The sequence below is a fragment of the Cherax quadricarinatus genome, chromosome 82 (genome assembly GCF_038502225.1).
Source record: "Cherax quadricarinatus isolate ZL_2023a chromosome 82, ASM3850222v1, whole genome shotgun sequence".
NCBI lineage: Eukaryota > Metazoa > Arthropoda > Malacostraca > Decapoda > Parastacidae > Cherax > Cherax quadricarinatus.
This window is the reverse complement of record NC_091373.1, coordinates 6,168,648-6,184,664: the sequence shown is the minus strand read 5'-3', so window position 1 is coordinate 6,184,664 and position 16,017 is coordinate 6,168,648. Positions and strand designations below refer to the sequence as shown.

The 16,017-nt window shown below is 45.4% G+C and overlaps 1 non-coding gene across 1 annotated transcript; it reads right to left on the bottom strand.

Annotated features, from left to right (window-relative positions):
• Nucleotides 1–15,719: 15,719 nt before the first annotated feature.
• On the bottom strand, nucleotides 15,720–15,791 carry TRNAE-UUC (transfer RNA glutamic acid (anticodon UUC)). Its single transcript has one exon. It is a non-coding gene; the product is annotated as a tRNA-Glu (tRNA).
• Between the last annotated feature and the right edge of the window lie 226 nt (nucleotides 15,792–16,017).

Below are 16,017 nucleotides of genomic sequence, written 5' to 3'. Positions count from 1 at the left end.
TTTCTGATACATGGGATCAACTTTGTCATCCTCCTTTGTACATTTTCCAGAGAATTTATATCCATTCTGTAATACGGTGACCAAAACTGTGCAGCATAATCTAAATGAGGTCTAACCAAGGATGTATAGAGTTGAAGAACAACCTGAGGACTCCTATTATTTATGCTTCTTGATATGAAGCCAAGGATTCTATTAGCTTTATTGAGAACACTTATGCACTGTTGTCTTGGTTTCAGATTACTGCTAACCAGAACTCCTAAATCTTTTTCGCAATCCGTAATATTAAGATCTACATTATTTAGTTTATATGTGGCATGGTTATTGTCCTGTCCAACATTTAGAACTTTGCATTTGTCTATATTAAACTGCATCTGCCACTTCTCCGACCACTGCATCAGTCTATTCAAATCTTCCTGGAGTGCTCGAATGTCCTCGTCAGAATGAATTCGACGGCCTATTTTGGTGTCATCGGCAAACTTGCTGATGTCGCTCTTTATGCCCTCATCTATGTCGTTTATGTAGATTGTGAACAGCAGGGGGCCCAACACTGACCCCTGTGGAACACCGCTCGTGACGCTTCCCCACTCTGATTTCTCCCCATTTATGCAAACTCTCTGCTGCCTATTTGTCAACCATGCCTCTATCCAGGAAAAAATTTCGCCTCCTATTCCATGTGCTTTAATTTTCCTCAATAGTCTCTGATGTGGGACCCTGTCAAAAGCCTTACTGAAGTCCATGTACACAATATCATATTCATTACCATGATCTACCTCCTCAAATACCTTAGTGAAAAAAGTTAATAAATTCGTAAGGCAGGAATGCCCCTTTGTAAAACCATGCTGAGATTCGTTGATTAATTTGTGCTTTTCAAGGTGGCTACGAACTGCCTCGGCAATTATTGATTCCATAAATTTTCCCACTATGGAGGTTAGGCTTATTGGTCTATAGTTCGAAGCTAAGGACCTGTCACCTGTTTTGAAAATAGGTATCACATTTGCCATTTTCCACTTATCTGGCACCATGCCAGTTTGTAGTGATATGTTGAAAAGATTAGCCAAAGGTGTGCTAAGCTCCTCTTTACATTCCTTTAGAACCCTTGCATACAGTTCATCAGGGCCTGGGGATTTGTTAGGTTTTAATTTATCTATTTGCCTAAGGACCATGTCACTTGTGACCCTAATCGTGCACAGTTTATTATCGTCCTGTTCTACATAATTTATCATTACTGGAATATCGCTGGTATCCTCCTGTGTAAAAACTGAGAGGAAGTATGTGTTAAAAATTCTACACATTTCCTTATCACTGTCAGTGAGCTGACCCGAGGAACTTTTGAGTGGGCCTATCTTGTCCCTGATCTTACTTCTGTATACCTGAAAGAATCCTTTTGGGTTAGTCTTCTATTCTCTTGCAACTTTAACCTCATAATCTCTTTTTGCTTTTCTAATTCCCTTTTTTATTTCTCTCTTTAACTGAATATATCGATTTCTTAATTGCCCCTCTCCTCTTTTGATTTGCCTATATATGCCTCTCTTTTGACCAATCAGATATTTTAATCTATTGTTCATCCATTTAGGATCATTTTTGTTTGATCTGATTTCCCTATTTGGAACATAATTTGACTGAGCAGCTAGAACTATGCCCTGGAAAGCATCATATCGGCAACCATCACCACCTACCTGACCCTTAGTCAGGTCATTCCAGTTCAGCCCACCTAAGTAATTTTTCAGTCCTATGAAATCAGCCAAGCGAAAGTCAGGGACGGAGACTTGATTGCCATTATTAGGGGAATTCCATGATATATTAAAACTGAGTGATTTGTGATCACTTTCCCCAAGCTCATCATTAACCTCAAGATTATTAATTAGTGTTTCCCTACTGGCAAGAACCAAGTCAAGGAGGTTATTTCCCCTAGTTGGCTCTGTCACAAACTGTTTTAAAAAACAATCCTGGATCGTATCAAGAAAGTCACCTGACTCTAAATTTCCTGTCAAATTGCTCCAGTCAATCTATCTATAGTTGAAATCTCCCATTAGCACAACATTTTCGTATGTAGATGCCTTACGAATTTCGTCCCATAGAAGTTTACTGCACTCCCTATCAAGATTTGGGGCCCTGTAAATCACACCCAAAATTAGTTTTTCTCGGCCCTCGAGAAGCTGTAACCAAACAGATTCAGTGGCTGACGCTTCTAATTTAATATCTTGTCTAACACAACAATTTAAATTGTCTCTGACATACATCGCTACTCCACCACCTTTCCTGTTGACCCTGTCAGTGTGGAATAATTTATAGCCTTGTATGTGACATTCAGAGGGCATCTCTCTATCTTTCAGATTGAGCCAGGTCTCTGTTATAGCAATAATATCTATGTTTCCTGCACTTGCAATTAATTTTAGCTCATCTATCTTATTTCTTACACTCCTGCTATTAGTATAGTAAACCTTAAGGGAGCTAGTCCCTTGCTGCCCTCTGCTGTCCCCCTTTGTTTGTTGACCTGATCTATTGTCTTTATTTATAACTTCATGCTGAATGCCTTTTATACATTTACTGTTTCCAACCCAAGTGTTGCAACCTGCTTGTTTCCCACACACACCCATACCTCTATCTTCCATCAGTTTAAAATCATAGGCATTTCACCAATGGCCTTCTCAATCGAGTCTGCAAGTGCTACCACCCCAGCCCCAGAGAGATGTACCCCATCCCTTGCATACATATCATGTTTGCCATAAAAGTTCTTCCAGTTGTCAATGAATGGGATTGCAAGTTCCTTGCAGTATCTGTCTAGCCAGCAATTTACACCAATTGCCCTAGACAACCATTCATTTCCTACTCCCCTTCTAGGCAAGATGCTACATATGATTGGGATCCCTCCCTTAGACTTAATGAAATCTATAGCTGGCCTGTACTTATCTAGCAGCTCTTCTCTCCTACCCTTCCCAATATCATTTCCACCAGCAGTGAGACAGATAATGGGCTTGTTCCCATTACCTGACATGATATTATCCAGCCTGTTGACAATGTCCCCAACACCAGCTCCAGGGAAGCACTCTCTATCTCTAATCTTCTTATTCCTATTACAAAAAGCACGGTCAATATATCTTACCTGAGAGTCACCAACCACAAGAATGCGCTTACCTCCATTAGCAGGGGCAGTTGTACCCTTACCTTCACTGGCCACTGAAGTACATTCATCCTGAAGAACAGAGAAGCGATTTCCTACCTTCTGATCTTCACTCTTAACTTTCCTTACTCTGATGCGCCTCCCATTACTGTGAACCACTCGCCACTTGTAGCAGGTGCTGGACTGCACCTCACTGCTGGTAGCCGTTGCTACCTCCCCAACTACAGCCTCCTCACAGCGAGAGACAGACTGCACCTCACTGCTAGAAGCCTCATTCCCCACAACTCCAGCCACCTCACACTCTCTCCCAGACCCACTGAGGTGGACCTTCAGCCTCCTAATCTCCTCCTGGAGAAGCAAGACCTCCTCCTTCAACTCTCCAACCTCAATTTTTAAAACACTGCAGAAGCAAGCCATGGCTTTGTAACCGTCCACGCTAATCCCCAAAGCAGCTCAGGGTCTGTGACCTCACGTGACGACTGACCAGCTGTGTGTGGATGCAGGTGGGAGAGTCGCAAGCTGTGTGTGGATGCAGGTGGGAGAGTCGCAAGCTGTGTGTGGATGCAGGTGGGAGAGTCGCAAACTGTGTGTGGATGCAGGTGGGGGATGTCGCAAGCTGTGTGTGGACGCAGGTGGAGGAGTCGCAAGCTGTGTGTGGATGCAGGTGGAGGAGTCGCAAGCTGTGTGTGGATGCAGGTGGAGGAGTCGTAAGCTGTGTGTGGATGCAGGTGGGAGAGTCGCAAGCTGTACTCACCTAGTTGTACTCACCTAGTTGAGGTTGCAGGGGTAGAGTAGGAGCTCCTGGCCCCGCCTCTTCACTGATCGCTACTAGGTCACTCTCCCTGAACCGTGAGCTTTATCATACCTCTGCTTAAAGCTATGTATGGATCCTGCCTGCACTACATCGCTTCCCAAACTATTCCACTTACTGACTACTCTGTGGCTGAAGAAATACTTCCAAACATCCCTGTGATTCATCTGTGTCTTCAACTTCCAACTGTGTCCCCTTGTTACTGTGTCCAATCTCTGGAACATCCTGTCTTTGTCCACCTTGTCAATTCCTCTCAGTATTTTGTATGTCGTTATCATGTCCCCCCCTATCTCTCCTGTCCTCCAGTGTCGTCAGGTTGATTTCCCTTAACCTCTCCTCGTAGGACATACCTCTTAGCTCTGGGACTAGTCTTGTTGCGAACCTTTGCACTTTCTCTAGTTTCTTTACGTGTTTGGCTAGGTGTGGGTTCCAAACTGGTGCCGCATACTCCAATATGGGCCTAACGTACACGGTGTACAGGGTCCTGAACGATTCCTTATTAAGATGTCGGAATGCTGTTCTGAGGTTTGCCATGCGCCCATATGCTGCAGCAGTTATTTGGTTGATGTGCGCTTCAGGAGATGTGCCTGGTGTTATACTCACCCCAAGATCTTTTTCCTTGAGTGAGGTTTGTAGTCTCTGGCCCCCTAGACTGTACTCCGTCTGCGGTCTTCTTTGCCCTTCCCCAATCTTCATGACTTTGCACTTGGTGGGATTGAACTCCAGGAGCCAATTGCTGGACCAGGTCTGCAGCCTGTCCAGATCCCTTTGTAGTTCTGCCTGGTCTTCGATCGAGTGGATTCTTCTCATCAACTTCACGTCATCTGCAAACAGGGACACCTCAGAGTCTATTCCTTCCGTCATGTCGTTCACAAATACCAGAAACAGCACTGGTCCTAGGACTGACCCCTGTGGGACCCCGCTGGTCACAGGTGCCCACTCTGACACCTCGCCACGTACCATGACTCGTTGCTGTCTTCCTGACAAGTATTCCCTGATCCATTGTAGTGCCTTCCCTGTTATCCCTGCTTGGTCCTCCAGTTTTTGCACTAATCTCTTGTGTGGAACTGTGTCAAACGCCTTCTTGCAGTCCAAGAATATGCGTGGGAATGTGTGGATGCAGGTGGGGGAGTCGCAAGCTGTGTGTGGATGCAGGTGGGGGAGTCGCAAGCTGTGTGTGGACGCAGGTGGGGGAGTCGCAAGCTGTGTGTGGATGCAGGTGGGGATGTCGCAAGCTGTGTGTGGATGCAGGTGGGGGAGTCGCAAGCTGTGTGTGGATGCAGGTGGGGGAGTCGCAAGCTGTGTGTGGACGCAGGTGGGGGAGTCGCAGGCTATGTGTGGATGCAGGTGGGGGAGTCGCAAGCTGTGTGTGGACGCAGGTGGGGGATGTCGCAAGCTGTGTGTGGACGCAGGTGGGGGAGTCGCATGCTGTGTGTGGACGCAGGTGGGGGATGTCGCAAGCTGTGTGTGGATGCAGGTGGGGGAGTCGAAAGCTGTGTGTGGATGCAGATGGGGGAGTCGCAAGCTGCGTGTGGATGCAGGTGGGGGATGTCGCAAGCTGTGTGTGGATGTAGGTGGGGAGTCGCAAGCTGTGTGTGGATGTAGGTGGGGAGTCGCAAACTGTGTGTGGATGTAGGTGGGGAGTTGCAAGCTGTGTGTGGACGCACTACCACCACTACGACTGCTACCACTACTACCACCACTACCACTATTATCACTACCACTATTACTATCACCACTGCCACTACTACCAACACTACCACTACTACCACTACCACCACTACCACTGCTACCACCACTACCACTACTACCACCACTACTACAACTACCACCACCACTACCACTACCACTACCACCACTACTACCACCACCACCACTACTACCACTACTACCACCGCTACCACCACCACTACCACCACTACTACCACTACTCCCACCACTACCACCACCACTACCACCACTACTACCACCACCACTACTACCACCACTACTACCACCACCACCACTACTACCACCACTACCACCACTACCACCACTACTACCACCACCATTACTACCACCACTACCACCACCACTACCACCACCACTACCACCACTACTACCACCACCACTACTACCACCACTACCACCACCACTACCACCACTACTACCACCACTACCACTACTACCACCACTACCACCACTATCACCACTGCCACCACTACCACCACCACTACTACCACCACTACCACCACCACTATCACCACTACTACTGCCACTACTACCACCACTACTACCACCACCACTACTATCACCACTACTACTGCCACTACTACCACCACTACTACCACCACCACTACTACCACCACCACTACTACCACCATTACCACCACCACTACCAACACTACTACCACCACCACTACTACCACCACTACCACCACTGCTACCACCACTACGACCACTACTACCACCACCACTACTACCACCACTACCACCACCACTACCACTACCACTACCACCACTTCTACCACCACTACTACTACCACCACAACCACCACCACTACCACCACTACTACCACCACTACTACTACCACCACTACCACCACCACTACCGCCACCACTACCACCACTACTACCACCACCACTACTACCACTACCACCACCACTACCACCACCACTACCACCATCTGAAGGTAGGAAATCGCTTCTCTGTTCTTCAGGATGAATGTACTTCAGTGGCCAGTGAAGGTAAGGGTACTACTGCCCCTGCTAATGGAGGTAAGCGCATTCTTGTGGTTGGTGACTCTCAGGTAAGATACATTGACCGTGCTTTTTGTAATAGGAATAAGAAGATGAGAGATAGAGTGTGCTTCCCTGGAGCTGGTGTTGGGGACATTGTCAACAGGCTGGATAATATCATGTCAGGTAATGGGAGCAAGCCCATTATCTGTCTCAGTGCTGGTGGAAATGATATTGGGAAGGGTAGGAGAGAAGAGCTGCTAGATAAGTACAGGTCAGCTATAGATTTCATTAAGTCTAAGGGAGGGATCCCAATCATATGTAGCATCTTGCCTAGAAGGGGAGTAGGAAATGAATGGTTGTCTAGGGCAATTGGTGTAAATTGCTGGCTAGACAGATACTGCAAGGAACTTGCAATCCCATTCATTGACAACTGGAACAACTTTTATGGCAAACATGATATGTATGCAAGGGATGGGGTACATCTCTCTGGGGCTGGGGTGGTAGCACTTGCAGACTCGATTGAGAAGGCCATTGGTGAAATGCCTATGATTTTAAACTGATGGAAGATAGAGGTATGGGTGTGTGTGGGAAACAAGCAGGTTGCAACACTTGGGTTGGAAACAGTAAATGTATAAAAGGCATTCAGCATGAAGTTATAAATAAAGACAATAGATCAGGTCAGCAAACAAAGGGGGACAGCAGAGGGCAGCAAGGGACTAGCTCCCTTAAGGTTTACTATACTAATAGCAGGAGTGTAAGAAATAAGATAGATGAGCTAAGATTAATTGCAAGTGCAGGAGACATAGATATTATTGCTATAACAGAGACCTGGCTCAATCTGAAAGATAGAGAGATGCCCTCTGAATGTCACATACAAGGCTATAAATTATTCCACACTGACAGGGTCAACAGGAAAGGTGGTGGAGTAGCGATGTATGTCAGAGACAATTTAAATTGTTGTGTTAGACAAGATATTAAATTAGAAGCGTCAGCCACTGAATCTGTTTGGTTACAGCTTCTCGAGGGCCGAGAAAAACTAATTTTGGGTGTGATTTACAGGGCCCCAAATCTTGATAGGGAGTGCAGTAAACTTCTATGGGACGAAATTCGTAAGGCATCTACATACGAAAATGTTGTGCTAATGGGAGATTTCAACTATAGACAGATTGACTGGAGCAATTTGACAGGAAATTTAGAGTCAGGTGACTTTCTTGATACGATCCAGGATTGTTTTTTAAAACAGTTTGTGACAGAGCCAACTAGGGGAAATAACCTCCTTGACTTGGTTCTTGCCAGTAGGGAAACACTAATTAATAATCTTGAGGTTAATGATGAGCTTGGGGAAAGTGATCACAAATCACTCAGTTTTAATATATCATGGAATTCCCCTAATAATGGCAATCAAGTCTCCGTCCCTGACTTTCGCTTGGCTGATTTCATAGGACTGAAAAATTACTTAGGTGGGCTGAACTGGAATGACCTGACTAAGGGTCAGGTAGGTGGTGATGGTTGCCGATATGATGCTTTCCAGGGCATAGTTCTAGCTGCTCAGTCAAATTATGTTCCAAATAGGGAAATCAGATCAAACAAAAATGATCCTAAATGGATGAACAATAGATTAAAATATCTGATTGGTCAAAAGAGAGGCATATATAGGCAAATCAAAAGAGGAGAGGGGCAATTGAGAAATCGATATATTCAGTTAAAGAGAGAAATAAAAAAGGGAATTAGAAAAGCAAAAAGAGATTATGAGGTTAAAGTTGCAAGAGAATCGAAGACTAACCCAAAAGGATTCTTTCAGGTATACAGAAGTAAGATCAGGGACAAGATAGGCCCACTCAAAAGTTCCTCGGGTCAGCTCACTGACAGTGATAAGGAAATGTGTAGAATTTTTAACTCATACTTCCTCTCAGTTTTTACACAGGAGGATACCAGCGATATTCCAGTAATGATAAATTATGTAGAACAGGACGATAATAAACTGTGTACTATTAGGGTCACAAGTGACATGGTCCTTAGGCAAATAGATAAATTAAAACCTAACAAATCCCCAGGCCCTGATGAACTGTATGCAAGGGTTCTAAAGGAATGTAAAGAGGAGCTTAGCACACCTTTGGCTAATCTTTTCAACATATCACTACAAACTGGCATGGTGCCAGATAAGTGGAAAATGGCAAATGTGATACCTATTTTCAAAACAGGTGACAGGTCCTTAGCTTCGAACTATAGACCAATAAGCCTAACCTCCATAGTGGGAAAATTTATGGAATCAATAATTGCCGAGGCAGTTCGTAGCCACCTTGAAAAGCATAAATTAATCAACGAATCTCAGCATGGTTTTACAAAGGGGCGTTCCTGCCTTACGAATTTATTAACTTTTTTCACTAAGGTATTTGAGGAGGTAGATCATGGTAATGAATATGATATTGTGTATATGGACTTCAGTAAGGCTTTTGACAGGGTCCCACATCAGAGACTATTGAGGAAAATTAAAGCACATGGAATAGGAGGAGAAATTTTTTCCTGGATAGAGGCATGGTTGACAAATAGGCAGCAGAGAGTTTGCATAAATGGGGAGAAATCAGAGTGGGGAAGTGTCACGAGCGGTGTTCCACAGGGGTCAGTGTTGGGCCCCCTGCTGTTCACAATCTACATAAACGACATAGATGAGGGCATAAAGAGCGACATCGGCAAGTTTGCCGATGACACCAAAATAGGCCGTCGAATTCATTCTGACGAGGACATTCGAGCACTCCAGGAAGATTTGAATAGACTGATGCAGTGGTCGGAGAAGTGGCAGATGCAGTTTAATATAGACAAATGCAAAGTTCTAAATGTTGGACAGGACAATAACCATGCCACATATAAACTAAATAATGTAGATCTTAATATTACGGATTGCGAAAAAGATTTAGGAGTTCTGGTTAGCAGTAATCTGAAACCAAGACAACAGTGCATAAGTGTTCGCAATAAAGCTAATAGAATCCTTGGCTTCATATCAAGAAGCATAAATAATAGGAGTCCTCAGGTTGTTCTTCAACTCTATACATCCTTGGTTAGGCCTCATTTAGATTATGCTGCACAGTTTTGGTCACCTTATTACAGAATGGATATAAATTCTCTGGAAAATGTACAAAGGAGGATGACAAAGTTGATCCCATGTATCAGAAACCTTCCCTATGAGGATAGACTAAGGGCCCTGAATCTGCACTCTCTAGAAAGACGTAGAATTAGGGGGGATATGATTGAGGTGTATAAATGGAAGACAGGAATAAATAAAGGGGATGTAAATAGTGTGCTGAAAATATCTAGCCTTGACAGGACTCGCAGCAATGGTTTTAAGTTGGAAAAATTCAGATTCAGGAAGGATATAGGAAAGTACTGGTTTGGTAATAGAGTTGTGGATGAGTGGAACAAACTCCCAAGTACCGTTATAGAGGCCAGAACGTTGTGTAGCTTTAAAAATAGGTTGGATAAATACATGAGTGGATGTGGGTGGGTGTGAGTTAGACCTGATAGCTTGTGCTACCAGGTCGGTTGCCGTGTTCCTCCCTTAAGTCAATGTGACCTGACCTGACTAGGTTGGGTGCATTGGCTTAAGCCGGTAGGAGACTTGGACCTGCCTCGCATGGGCCAGTAGGCCTTCTGCAGTGTTCCTTCGTTCTTATGTTCTTATGTTCTTATGTACTACCACCACTACCACCACCACTACCACCACTACTACCACCACCACTACTGCCACCACTACCACCACCACTACCACCACTACTACCACCACTACTACCACCACTACCACCACTGCTACCACCACTACCACCACTACTACCACACCACTACTACCACCACCACTACCACTACCACTACTACTACCACCACCACTACTACCACCACAACCACCACCACTACTACCACTACTACCACCACTACTACTACCGCCACTACCACCACCACTACCACCACCACTACCACCACTACTACCACCACCACTACTACCACTATCCCCACCACTACCACTACCACCACTACTATCACCACCACTACTACCACCACTACCACCACCACTACCACTACCACCACCACTACTACCACCACAACCACCACCACTACCACCACTACTACCACCACTACTACTACCACCACTACCACCACCACTACCACCACCACTACCACCACTACTACCACCACTACTACTACCACTACCCCCACCACTACCACCACCACTACCACCACTACCACCACCACTACCACCACTGCTACCACCACTACTACCACCACCACTACTACCACTACCACCACCACTACCACCACTACTACCACCACTACCACCACTACTACCACCACCACTACTACCACCACTACCACCACCACTACCACCACTACTACCACCACTACTACCACCACTACTACCACCACTTCCACCACTGCTACCACCACTACCACCACTACTACCACCACTACTACCACCACCACTACTACCACCACCACTACCACCACTACCACCACCACTACCACCACCACTACCACCACTACTACCACCTCCACTACTACCACCACTACCACCACCACTACCACCACTACTACCACCACTTAACATAATCGTAGTTTAGGCTAAAAATATTCCTGCCTGTTTTTCTTTTTTCCAGGATGTTGTAGTGAGAATGTTTATGACCTGCTGACGAGTCTTCACTCCAGGATGAACGCCACCAGGACACGGCTGGATCACTGCTGCTGGTAGACACAGTTGACTGGATCACTGCTGCTTCTGGTAGACACATCTGACTGGATCACTACTGTTGCTGGTAGACACAGGTGACTGGATCACTGCTGTTGGTAGACACAGTTGGCTGGTAGACACAACCGACTGGATCACTGCTGTTGCTGGTAGACACAACCGACTGGATCACTGCTTGTTCTCCTTCCAGTAAATAGGCGTGTGTACTTACCTATTTGTGGATGCCGGGTCGAGTCACAGCTCCCGGCACAGGAGTGTGTGTGTGTGTGTGTGTGTGTGTGTGTGTGTACTCACCTAATTGTACTCGCCTAATTGTGGTTGCAGGGGTCGAGACTAAGCTCCTGGCCTCGCCTCGTCACTGATCGTTACTAGGTCCTGTGTGTGTGTGTGTGTGTATGTGTGTGTGTGTGTGTGTGTGTATGTGTGGGTGTGTGTGTGTCTGTGTGCGTGTGTGTCTGTGTCTGTGTATGTGTGCATACGTCATTCAGTGTACACACTGTTGTTTGCCTGTGTGCACAGATGCGTGCGTCCCATGTGTACACGGAGTTGCTCATGCGTACATACGCGTGTGCGTTACAAAGAGACGATAACAAAAGCCTTCAGTAACCTACACGTCCTCCCGGTGTCCTGAAGTCACCCAACACAGTGACATCTCAGTTGCCAGCAGTGATGTCACTGTTGGTAACTGTGACTTCTGCGTTTGTAGAATGCTCGCCCTAGTGATTCTAAAATTGACCTTTATTTATACTGCAAATGAGATCGAAATTCACCCTTTTAAGGAGTGATATTAAGTGGAAAAAAAATAATAGTATGGGGTCTTATTTCTCTCCCTTCTGACGTTTTCTTTGACAAGTAAACACAGCTTAGGTATCCCTGAATGTCTTAGCCCCAGCCCCTTGTACCTCAGATTAGATTTTGCCACCGAAGTGGCTAGTTTATTGTGCACCCCATATCCATCCTGTGGACGGTAGCGCGAGAGCATATGGATACACAAAAGGCCTAGGAACTAGGCCCCAAAGGGTTAACAGGAATACATATGGATTTATATCTACATATCTATAGTTCACTTATCTGTTACAAGCAAATTTAGGAAATTTGCTTAGTATATCTGGTATCTTATTTTCATTAATAAGATATCTTGACATGTCACATAGGTTATTATACTGTCTGTCTCTGTATTCCTCAATAAGTGGACAATTAAGCACATAGTGTTCAAGAGAGTGACCATATGCCTGATCACATAATTTACATTTAGTTTGATCATCATCTGTGTGTCTCCCAAACTGCCAGAAGTACTTGTAACCAAGCCTAAGCCTGGCCACTACAACATCAGTCAGTCTGTTCACATTGCAAGTTGCTCCATAAACATACTTATCTACGTTCATGTTATCATAGTGGGTTATAGATCTACTCAGGCTTCTAACTGCATTCCTATAACAATCATCTTCATTATTTACTTCTCTCCTAATATTATTCCTAATGCTAGACACAGTTATACCAAAGTTATATTCTACGTTCTCCTTCTGGATACTCTTCTTGGCTAACATATCAACTTTATCATGAAGGAGTAATCCAATGTGTGATGGGATCCATAGCAATTGTACATTAATTCCTTTGTCCCTAATTTTTGAGTATCTATACCTGGCTTCTCCAATGAGCATGTTGTTGGAGTCATTATATGAGCCAAGAGCCTTCAATGATGACATAGAATCAGTAATGATGATAGAGTCAAGCTCAGTGTCATAGGTTAGCTTTAGCGCCATTAGGATTGCAAACAATTCAGTTTGCAGTGTAGACGCCCAGTTGTTAATTCTTATGCCTAACTCAACAAATTTATTATCGTTCTTAACTAGGGAGGTGGCAACAAGAGCAGATGCAGCCCTGCCAGAAGACTCCTGTTTAGATCCATCAGTGTATATAACTTGTGATAACTTATTACTACCAGCTAGGCGAAAAATTTCTTCTTGAGCAGTTGCTCTAACAAGAGATTTAAGGAAGGGATTACTAGCAATGAGCTTCTTGGGAGGGACTTGTAGGTATGTGATATTAAATGAACACATCTTCCATGGAGGGGTGAAATGCTCTTGTTGCCTACAGTGATACAGTTCATGCAGGTTATAAAACTTAATGCAATTGCACGTTTTCACAATCCATTTAGATCTGTGTGTATTTACCTCCAGACACTTGGTAAGATTCACTGTGACAATGTCTGGTTCGTTTCTCAACATTCTAATACCGAGTACAGTGTTAATTTCAACAATCCTATCACTGATTCTAGAAATACCAAGCTCCTTCCTCATGTTAAGAACTTTTGTAGATCTGGGACAGCCAAGAATAATCCTGAGAGCTTCATTTTGCATTAACTCCAAGGGTCGGAGGGAACTTTCTCTAGCTAATATCAACATGGGAGCAGCATAATCAATTAAGGACCTAACATAGGCTATGTACATCATTCTCACGATTCTCACATTAGCACCATAGTTGGGATGGTGCTAATGTGAGAATCGTGAGAATGATGTACATAGCCTATGTTAGGTCCTTAATTGATTATGCTGCTCCCATGTTGATATTAGCTAGAGAAAGTTCCCTCCGACCCTTGGAGTTAATGCAAAATGAAGCTCTCAGGACTATTCTTGGCTGTCCCAGATCTACAAAAGTGATCTGAGATAAGTATAATATTTATATTAATATCTTTATTTACTACAAGTACATGTACAAGGTATACAGACCATAGCTGACATCAATGACATACTACTATATAGAAAGCCCCTTGTTATGCTTAATATTTCGGGCAAATTAGGTCAGTGTTCCAGGATGCGACCCACACCAGTTGACTAACACCCAGGATGTGACCCACACCAGTTGACTAACACCCAGGATGTGACCCACACCAGTTGACTAACACCCAGGATGCGACCCACACCAGTTGACTAACACCCAGGATGTGACCCACACCAGTTGACTAACACCCAGGATGTGACCCACACCAGTTGACTAACACCCAGGATGTGACCCACACCAGTTGACTAACACCCAGGATGTGACCCACACCAGTTGACTAACACCCAGGATGTGACCCACACCAGTTGACTAACACCCAGGATGTGACCCACACCAGTTGACTAACACCCAGGATGTGACCCACACCAGTTGACTAACACCCAGGATGTGACCCACACCAGTTGACTAACACCCAGGATGTGACCCACACCAGTTGACTAACACCCAGGATGTGACCCACACCAGTTGACTAACACCCAGGATGTGACCCACACCAGTTGACTAACACCCAGGATGTGACCCACACCAGTTGACTAACACCCAGGATGTGACCCACACCAGTTGACTAACACCCAGGATGTGACCCACACCAGTTGACTAACACCCAGGATGTGACCCACACCAGTTGACTAACACCCAGGATGTGACCCACACCAGTTGACTAACACCCAGGATGTGACCCACACTAGTTGACTAACACCCAGGATGTGACCCACACCAGTTGACTAACACCCAGGATGTGACCCACACTAGTTGACTAACACCCAGGATGTGACCCACACCAGTTGACTAACACCCAGGATGTGACCCACACCAGTTGACTAACACCCAGGATGTGACCCACACTAGTTGACTAACACCCAGGATGTGACCCACACCAGTTGACTAACACCCAGGATGTGACCCACACCAGTTGACTAACACCCAGGTACCCATTTTACTGATGGGGAACATAGACAACAGGTGGAAAGAAACACGCCCAATATTTCTACTCTGACTGGGAATCGACCACTATATCTTTCTCCTTGTGTGGGTTTGGAGCCTTTGACCTCCGTCTGCGGTCTTCATTGTCCTTCATAACTTTACACGGTGGCCTGTGGCCTGGTAGGTAACGCTCTCGCCTCACAGAGTATCCATGATCTGATCCCCGGCAAGGGTGGAAACACTGGGTGTTTCCTTATACCTGTTGTCCCGTTCATCTAGCAAGCAAGTAGGAACCTGGGTGTTAGTCGACTGGTGTGAGTGGCATCCTGGGGGATAAGATTGAAGGTCCACAATGGAAATAAGACAGACAGTCCTCGATGACGCACTGACTTTCTTGGCTAACCCTCCGGGGTTAAAAATTCGAACACAAACTTATCCTATCGCATCTTATCACTTGGTGGAGTTAAACTCCAGGAGCTATCTGTCGGAGCAGGCTTACAGCCTGTCTAGATCCCCTTGTAGGCTTGCCTGGTCCTCTTCCGCTTGTATTACCTGGAGTTTACCTGGAGAGAGTTTCGGGGGTCAACGCCCCCGCGGCCCGGTCTGTGACCAGGCCTCCTGGAAACACCTTCCCATGCCGGGAATCGAACCCGGGCCTCCTGGGTGAAAGCCAGGTATCCTAGCCACTAGACCACATGGGCCTCATTAGCTTCACACTGTCAACAGGGACACTGTTGATAAATTAGACTCATGTGCAACTCTTAAGTATCTTTATTGAGTTGTCCTCATTAAAGATACCCAAGAGTTGCACATGTGTCTAATTTATCAACGTGTCGGTTCTCTGAACCATTCATCTACAAACAGGGACACTTCTGAACCTATCCCTTAACTCATGTCATTCACATATACAAGAAACAGCAGCGGACC